Below are 8,841 nucleotides of genomic sequence, written 5' to 3' on the forward strand. Positions count from 1 at the left end.
AACACTCAGATCAAACTGCCTGTCAACATTTGCTCTTCTTTCATGTCTTGTTTTTTAAGCTGTGATTGATTTCATTACCAACGTTCAATGCCATATTTTTGTTTTTGGTCAGTAAGCCTTATGTGATTCACCCAGACTACAGAACACCTGTCACTACCAACATATGATGTTCTTTAAACAACCAGATGGGTCCTACAGAAAATGGAGAGAGAGAGAGAGATGCACAAGCATGTGCACACATGCACACGCACACATACACCAATCATGGTCTCCTAGCAACTCCTAATTAGTGGGTCCTACCTTGGGAGTGATGCTCTTTTCACTTACATCAGGTGTTTGCCCACCAGGGAAGCCAAAAATAACCCTGGAGTGACCCTGAAACACACACACACTTCACCTCTATCCTACAAACCACATGTAATCTTTTTACCCAGGCAACCCCCAAAAATATTAAAACCACAGGCAGTTTTTCCTCCTTTTTTTGTTATAATAATAGAGTTTAGTTTGACCTCTCTTGTGGTTTTTGTCCTGAGAAGTCTGATCGGTTTAAAGTGGATGCAGTGGCTAAGGATGCAAAACAAGTGAGCTGTAATGAGCAGAAATAACACCTGATGGCTCATCCTTCTACATCGCATAGCAGTCGCTTTATAAGGAGGGATGACAAGCCGTCGACTCTGAGATTTAACAGCATCTGCGGAGGGCCCAGTTGGTGTCCTGTCCCACACTGGGCCAGCAGCAGAAACACTAATCTACTGTGGTGTGTGTGTTTGTGTGTGAGAGGGGTTGAGCATACAAAAGAGGCATTGTTTATACTCATTTTGTGTGTGCGCAGCGTTGCCGGGATGTGAAAGGTGAATCCATGTGTGAGGTACATATTGTGTGTGTGTGTTTGTGCAGGTGCTGTACAGTAGGTGTGCCGTGGCCTCTTTTCTGCTTGTCGGCAGCAGTGTGACTGAACCTCCTCAGTGTCCCCGTGTGATCCAGTGATCGATGCAAACCTCTGGAGGTGCCTTTCACACACACACGCACACACACACACACACACCACACTTCTCTCTGCTCTTCAACACTGCAATGTGTCTGTCGCCACTGAAGGTTACGGTAACACACCCAGCCTCTCGCTCACCCTCTTACTCAATGGATCAATCAATTAGTCATTCACTTCCTCATTCGTCCTCACTTGCTCATTTATCACGTCACCAGATGTGAAGTTGCACTCACCGTCGACATGACCGATGCAGTCGTTCAAACCATCGCACTGCTCACTTACTCATTCATGCGTTGAGTGAATGAGTGAGCTCATTGTTCACTGACTGACTCACTCACTCTCACACGCTCAGTAGTGAATGGCTCTGTGATTTAACGTCTCTTTTACATATGTGGAGGGGCACACTGCTGAGGACGATTTACTGAAGTGGATTTTACTGTTTGGTGTCATATATAAGTTGTGATGAATACAAAAAGTTTCTGAGGGGATTTGTGATGTGTCACATGAAGTTGAAATTGTATACATACAATGCAGGTGTGTGTGATTCAAACTGCAATCTGCAGGGCAAAAAATGAAGCTAATGTTGTGCCAAAAGCTGCAGTTCCTCTAATGGCCACTTGAGACTGATTCACAAAGTGAGTAAATCCCCATAGACACCTATATTGAAATTCCCAATTCTACTCTGTTCCCTATTCGAGATGGCGTACAAGCTTAAACCGGTTTGATTTATGCAAACCAACTGAACTGGCATTTGTCAGTGGGACACATTTTGACAATTTTAAAAGTAGCTTACCACAGCACTAAATCCAAGTCAAATTGCATAAGTAATAAGCAATACGAAAGCTTGATAAGAAAATCAGCGGAGTGTCCCTTTAATGCAGGTTTCTCAACAATTCATTTCTTTGAATATGCAGAGTAGGTCATGGGAGATGTTATTGACTGATAAATTGATGTTTATGTGATATAATTTTGTATTGGAGATTAGTTCATTATGTGTGGATTGCTATATATATCAACACTTCCCTCCATCCATGCTCTTGAAGATAGAATCTGAAAGTCGGAAGGACCTCAAAATGGGATTTCAGGCGAGAGAGGGTTGATAAGTCCTGATTTAACATGTTCAACTTTTATTGACTCTTCCCTTTTTATGGTGGTGTTTTTATTGATTTATTTTAGCAGTCATTACATCAGCATGAATTAAGTGCTTTTGCTTTAGCATTAGCTTCTATTCAACACTGCATTGGGAATATTGAATCTCAAAAGTTCATGTAACCAAAGATGAACACATTATTTGCCATGTGGCTGCAGAGCCACTTATATGCCATTTCAGATTTATAACTCAGGCTTAGCAGCAAATTAAAGTCAGGTCTAGAGGAGGATAAAAGATTTACAGTCTATTCAACAGAATGGTCTGCTAACAGTCGTTCAGCCTACTCACACCATTATATCCTTCATTAAATGAGCTGTAGAGGAGAGAATGAGATTTATCCTGCTGCTCTCGGGGCAAACAGGGCGCAGTCTCTTCTTCAGACTGACGCTCCGTGTTGACATTGGGGGGGATAAATCCAGCAGGATCAATACCAGCTTTTCGTCTCATTGATTTGCTCATACAACCTCGCCCTCGTCCCACCCAGAGGTTCTTCCGCCAGGCTGACCCCTCTCCGTCACCTGTGAACGCCGTTCATTCGTCTATCTACATATAGGGCCTATCCATTTCACCGGCTGGAGACAGTGACACTGTGAGAGCAGCTCTCAGAGGTCTCATGATGTCATGTTTTTTAAAAAAGGATTAAGGAATAAGTCAGAAGTGAAATATGAAGTTTTATCTACCTTGTTTGCTTTGTGTGTATGAATGGTGCAGTTCACCATAGCGAACATGATTAACGAGATCAAGACAGTAAAACCCAACAGTTCCTGGAAATGAATAAAGGACATAGATATTTTCTTATCTGACATCCTGTCAGCTAGACAGCATTGTTTTTCACCAAATGAACTTAGTCAGGGGTTTGTGACTAAGTTTGTGTTAACATTATGACTTCATAAAGTCATGTTTAAAGGGACAGTTCACCCCAAAATAAAAAAATACGTATTTTTCCTCTTACCTGTAGTGCTGTTTATCAGTGCAGATTGTTTATGTTTGGGTTGTTGAGTGTTGGAGATATAGGCCTTAGAGATGTCAAGAGGCTCAAGATAATTTACAGTGCTTGTTGTGAGCGGTTTCATATAGGAACTATTTTCTTTCTACCAAACTACATCCACCAATGGAAATCCGGCGCAGAAGGAAGTGTGCATCTATTGCTAGCTCACTTAGCACCACTGAGCTAGCTAACATAACAGCCGAGCAGGACACCTTTAATGTTTACGTCTCATTCTCTCACAAGCTGCTCGTTCATGAGTAGATGCACGCTTCCTTCTGTGAGGTGATATGGTTGGGGAGATAGTTTGGTCATATCTATTGCACGTCTGTCCATCCTGGAAGAGGGATCCCTCCGCAGTTGCTCTTCCTGAGATTTCTAACATTTTTTTCCGCCATTAAGGTTGTTTTGGGGGGTTGGTTTTCGCTCATTTGCTGTGAGGGTCCAGAAGGGTGTTTTATGCTGTATAGCCGTCTGAGGCAAATTGTGGTTTGTGAAAACGGCTTTATGAATAAAACTGAATTGAACTGAAATTATTTTTGGGAGCTTTGAGTACCACAAGCCGAGTGCCATCTAGTTCCATTATATTGGAGAGAAGGCAGACATCTCATGGCCGATTTTTTCCAACACTTTCCAACACTCACACCAAAACATAGGAGATTAATAAACAACACTACATGGTAGAGGAAAATATGTTTGTTGTTTTGATTGAACTGTCCTTTATAAAGAAACCAGCATTAAGTGTTCATAAGGAATGGGAAACAAACAGTAGTTTCTTTCTTGTTTAAGTCCAACATTTTTTTTACCCGCCCCTCCTCCCTCTGTGGACTTTGCTGCTTAATAATAACATCACATGACTTACTTTTTGGTCCTGATGGACAAAATTCCTGTTTCTTACAGCCCAAGAGGGGTTTTCACTTAAGCATCAACTATTTTTGTGCTTCTGCGTTTTCTTACACTGTGGATTCGAGACTTCTAAAATGTTTACTGTCTAATCTCTTACTCTCTAATGATGAAGCACATAACTCGTATTCTAGCTGGAAATTTTCAAATGTTTAAATTTTGCCAAACTGTTGATGGCAGACTGTTTGCAACCTATCAGTAATAGCAGTTCAGTCCAAAACAGTTCCGTGTGATATAATGGACAAGTGTAAATGCTGTGACATTTCTTCCATTACTGAGACAATGTCACAGATGAGCGTCATTCTGAGTTTTTCATGATTGAAAACCAGTGGGAACTGAACAGGAAGATGGCCACTCTGACCTTTAACTGCAGTGGTGTTTTGTTTCCATCACTTGATCAGTGGTGGTCTTTGTTTATTTCTGTCCTTCCTCGGGGCTAAATAAGACCCTGCTCTGCCAGAGAGGAGCCTGGGTAATGAGGCTTGTGTCTTTGGAAGCTCTACATCCAACAGGTCATGGGTCAACTTCGCGGATATGAGGGAAGTAGATATGAGATTGGAGGAATCTATTTATATTATATTATGTTGCTGTGTGTGTGTGTACGAACGTGAGTGTGTGTGTGTGCACGCTTGCATTATGTCCTGTATTATATCCATGCCCATCATCATTATAGCTGCACTAAAAAAAACACTTCATGAAATAAAATAACAAAACCAATACCAGCAATACCAAATAACGGACAACAATAAAAGCAAAACTGAAATTATGACAAAAAAATAATGAGCACAAGATTAAGAGGGGTTTAGTGACATCTAGTGGTGAGGACTGCAGATTGCAACCAGCTGAAACTTCTGGTTAGAATTCCCTTGGTGTTCATTGTTCAGGACATTCTTAAATACTGAATGAAGTACTTTCACATAGAAAATACAAAAAAAAACCCAAAACTTTTTTTCCTGAAACTCTAGCTGTGGAGGGGCAGCTAACTTTGGTGGCTAACCCAAAAACAAAAATGTCCCTATCTACAGACAGTGCTTGGTTTGTCCTTTTAGGGCTACTGTAGAAACATGGCACTGCAACATGGCAATTTCTGTAAACGAGGACCTGCTCTCTGTAGATATAAACAGCTCTTTCTAAGATAGCAAAAATACAAAAATTCTTATTTTCTAGTGGCAATACACTGAAGAAAACATACTTATTGTATTATATTCCCTTTCTGCCAATATGTTCCCCTGAATCCTAAACAGAGGACCTTTCATTTTCTACATTTAAAGCCAATCTCAAAACGATAAATAAAATTGTCTAAAGCCTACAGTAATAAATTTTGTGGCTTTTCTAAATTATCACAACAAATTTAAATTAAGGTCACAATTACATTATGCAATCCCATGAGCCCTACTGAGGTCCTAAGTGGTGCTAACTGATAACAGTAACACATGTATTTAAAAATATATATATACAATTTAGAATCTTAAAAAAAAGTTTTTTTAGTCTGTCAATTAGTGTCATACATCTAAAGGTTCAACTTTCTGTTTGATTTCTCACACAAATTGTTTTGCTGGATGCCGCCGAACATCAGTCCCGACCATGCAGTGTTCTGTGGCCTTTAGCCTTTTCTTTTTCCCCTTTGCATCAAAAGCCTTTAAACATGCCTGTGAACATACATCAACTGCAGCTCGTCAGGGGCCCAGTGCCACCAGTGGCGGTCTTAGATTGAACCTCTGCTAATTACCATGAGACCCAGCAGCCTACAGTAGCTGCACACTGCCAGGGTTCAATGTATGACTTCAGTACAGACCAAAGGTTTGCAGGATTTAAAAGCATTTCTTCTGCCACTCTCTGATATCTCCCTTATTAGATCCAGACAAAGAACATTGATCCTCATGCAATTATTTTCGCTTCTCCACCACAACTGGATGATTTCCTTCATGCTTTTAAGTCTGTCTGCTGGGGTCAGGGCTTGTCAAAGTGTGTGTTGTGTGTGTATGTTTCCTCTCTGGAAACAGCATGTGCGCCTCCCCATACAAACAGTGTCTTTACTTTTCTGCATTTTTCACTTTTTAGTGCTGCTCCTATACAGTCCATGTATATGTGTACTTTGATCAGTTTAGAGTTTAGCAGTGTTGGACGATTTTCCCACAGCATACAGTGTTGGGATGATGTGTGGTGGGTGATAGTAGGAGTACCTCTTCTGTCCTCTCAGGGTGGGAATGAAGCAGGTAGTGGGTGGAGGTCTGGCCAAGAGATTAGCCCGCCTCTGTCTGAGCGATCCCAGGACTGCAGCAAAGGCAGGGCGGGCCTCTCTCTGCAGCTCCTCACGTACCCATTAATGTAAACACGATCAATATGTGTGTTGTGAGACCTGCACAACTAAAAGGAGAGAATGAAACCACCGAACCATGAGGTGGGAATCACAACTCCATGTCCTTTTTCTTTTGAACTTACTTACTGTACCGTATCACATACTATAGGTGAAATTATTCACTTTGAACACATTTAAGCTCAACGAACGGCTCCTAAGCAGCAACCAATACAGCTAAGTTTTGAGGCAATGCAGAAGTATATGAAGTCCAGTTCCCCTTAGATGCTACATGCTTTTTATGCCACTGCGCCGGCGATAGTTGTGGCTGGAGGCGTAATCTTTTCAGGCTTGTCTGTCAGTTCCGTCTCATTCACGTGATTGTGAAATCTTAAGAACACCTTAAGGGAATTTCTTCAAATTTGGCACAAACATCCATTTAGACTCAGCCATTAACTGATTAAATTTTTGGGGGTCTTCGGTCAAAGGTCAAGTTCAGTGTGATCATGCGGCTATCCCATTCTTGTGAACGCAACATCTCAAGACCACTGTGAGGGAATTTTGTCGAATTTGGCAAAAACATTCACTTGGATTTAAGGATAAACTGATTAGATTTTGGTGGTCATAGTTCAAAGGTCAGTGTCAAGTTCACTGTGACAAAACTTGTTCTTGACCAATTATAGTTTGAAGAAAAGTGTATTTAATTTGAGACAAAAACTTATTTTTTAACTTCTAATGTAGAGAAAACTAAATCATTCATAAAGGTATGCTTGAAAATAGAGTCAAGACAAGCTGAGATAGCTATAGAGAGCTAAATCTCAGCTGCAATTTCTCATTTAGCATTCCTTTTATCTATGTTTTTAAAAAAGACAGAAAGTGTTCATGGGATTTACTTTCCATATTCTCAGACAAATTGGCATCCAGTATGGCACTTACTAAAAGGAACTGAAACTTTTATGATTTCAAGTTCGACAGTTTTTGATCACTAAAAAAAAACGACAACCCCCCAAGAAGATTGAGCAGCATGAGTACTTTTATCATCATTAATGTGGTTTTACTTTCTAAAGTAGTATTTTTCCGACTTTTTAGTTCCGTAATCTCTGCTGTCTAAAAATGTCTATATGACATGTCTGAGCTAACCATGGCCCCTTGAAAGAAGGGGACAGCTGCTGCACTCCTCTATTTCGCATACATTTCTGACAACCTCTCACCCGGAAAGATTTTTTAAATGGCATAGTTTTTGGTTGTCAAGGGAGACCATAATTCATATTTGATAAGCGTTTCATTGTTGTGTCACTTCTGTGGCTCTGTGCTCAAGTTCACAGGCTTTTACCCAGAGAAAAATCTGCTTTTGAAGGTTAGGAGCATATAATTCTCAGCAAGGTTAGGTTGGTTATTATTCATCCAGTGTGCCAGTTTCTCTATGTGAGTATTAATATTCTGTCTGTTCTCAAAATAATAATATTAAAAAAAGCTGACACGTTTTCTGACAGTTCTTCATCTTTTCTGCTTTTGGTGACCTTTGCGAGCTTTTCAGTACAGCTATTGTTTTTTAAAGAGTACATTGTTAGGTGCAGCTATTGCTTATTATACAGTAACAACTTGCTATATTAAAGCAGGGGTAAGCAGGTTCATTTTGGCGTTGTTGGGCAAAAATCCCATAACAAACTTTGAGCATATTGTAATTCAAGAGGACTGACAGTGAACTAGACTTCTACTCCTCCTCTTGGCTCTTTTTTCAGGTCTTACAATCTAGCCTTTGACAGGAGACTTTGGACAAACACAGGCCATTTCAGAGAGAAGGCGTTTCAATTGGCTTTTATAAAAATGCAGATTTGCGCGCATGTCCCCTCATTAAAAGCCTGATTCAATAGTGGAGAATTCTGCAGAGAAAGTAGCCATTCCAACATTTGTAGACTTATCAAAAAGAGAGTCTAATTGGGGCAACCTCTAGTTCACTAGATAGTGTGTGCCCCATTCCCAACTGAGTTCTTAGCATTGGCACAGGTACACTTCCAACCTGTAGCCTTTGCTGTGTGTCACCCCCATTCCCTCTTCCTCCTTTCCTATCACTCTCCAACTGTTCTGTAATAAAGGAAAAAGCCCTAAAACATAATAAAGAGAGGCTGAAAGCGAGTCTGACAATAAACAAAACAAATCAAGTGTCAATATCTGTGAGGCATTTCAGAGATGGAGAGAAAATGTTGCTAATAGTCAGTGGTGGTGCTTGCTATAAGCAATACAGGCGGCCGCCTAGGGCACCATTCCGAGGGGGGCAATAAAATTACGCCCAGAGAAAAAACTCAAGTGAGTCATTACAGTCTGAATAACACGCAATGCGACCTTTGATGGGTAACATCAAAGTTATAGTAGTGCCAAGTATAAGTCAAGTGTGAAGAGAAAGAAAATGAAAAAGAAACAAGGTTATGTTGAAATCGGTAGAGGGAGAGCTGATTAACTTTACCTCCAGGCAGCCAGTGGCAACAATTACGGTAATAGCTTGACTAGGGTACCAAATG

This window comes from Plectropomus leopardus, chromosome 20, assembly GCF_008729295.1.
Source record: "Plectropomus leopardus isolate mb chromosome 20, YSFRI_Pleo_2.0, whole genome shotgun sequence".
Taxonomy (NCBI): Eukaryota; Metazoa; Chordata; class Actinopteri; order Perciformes; family Serranidae; genus Plectropomus; species Plectropomus leopardus.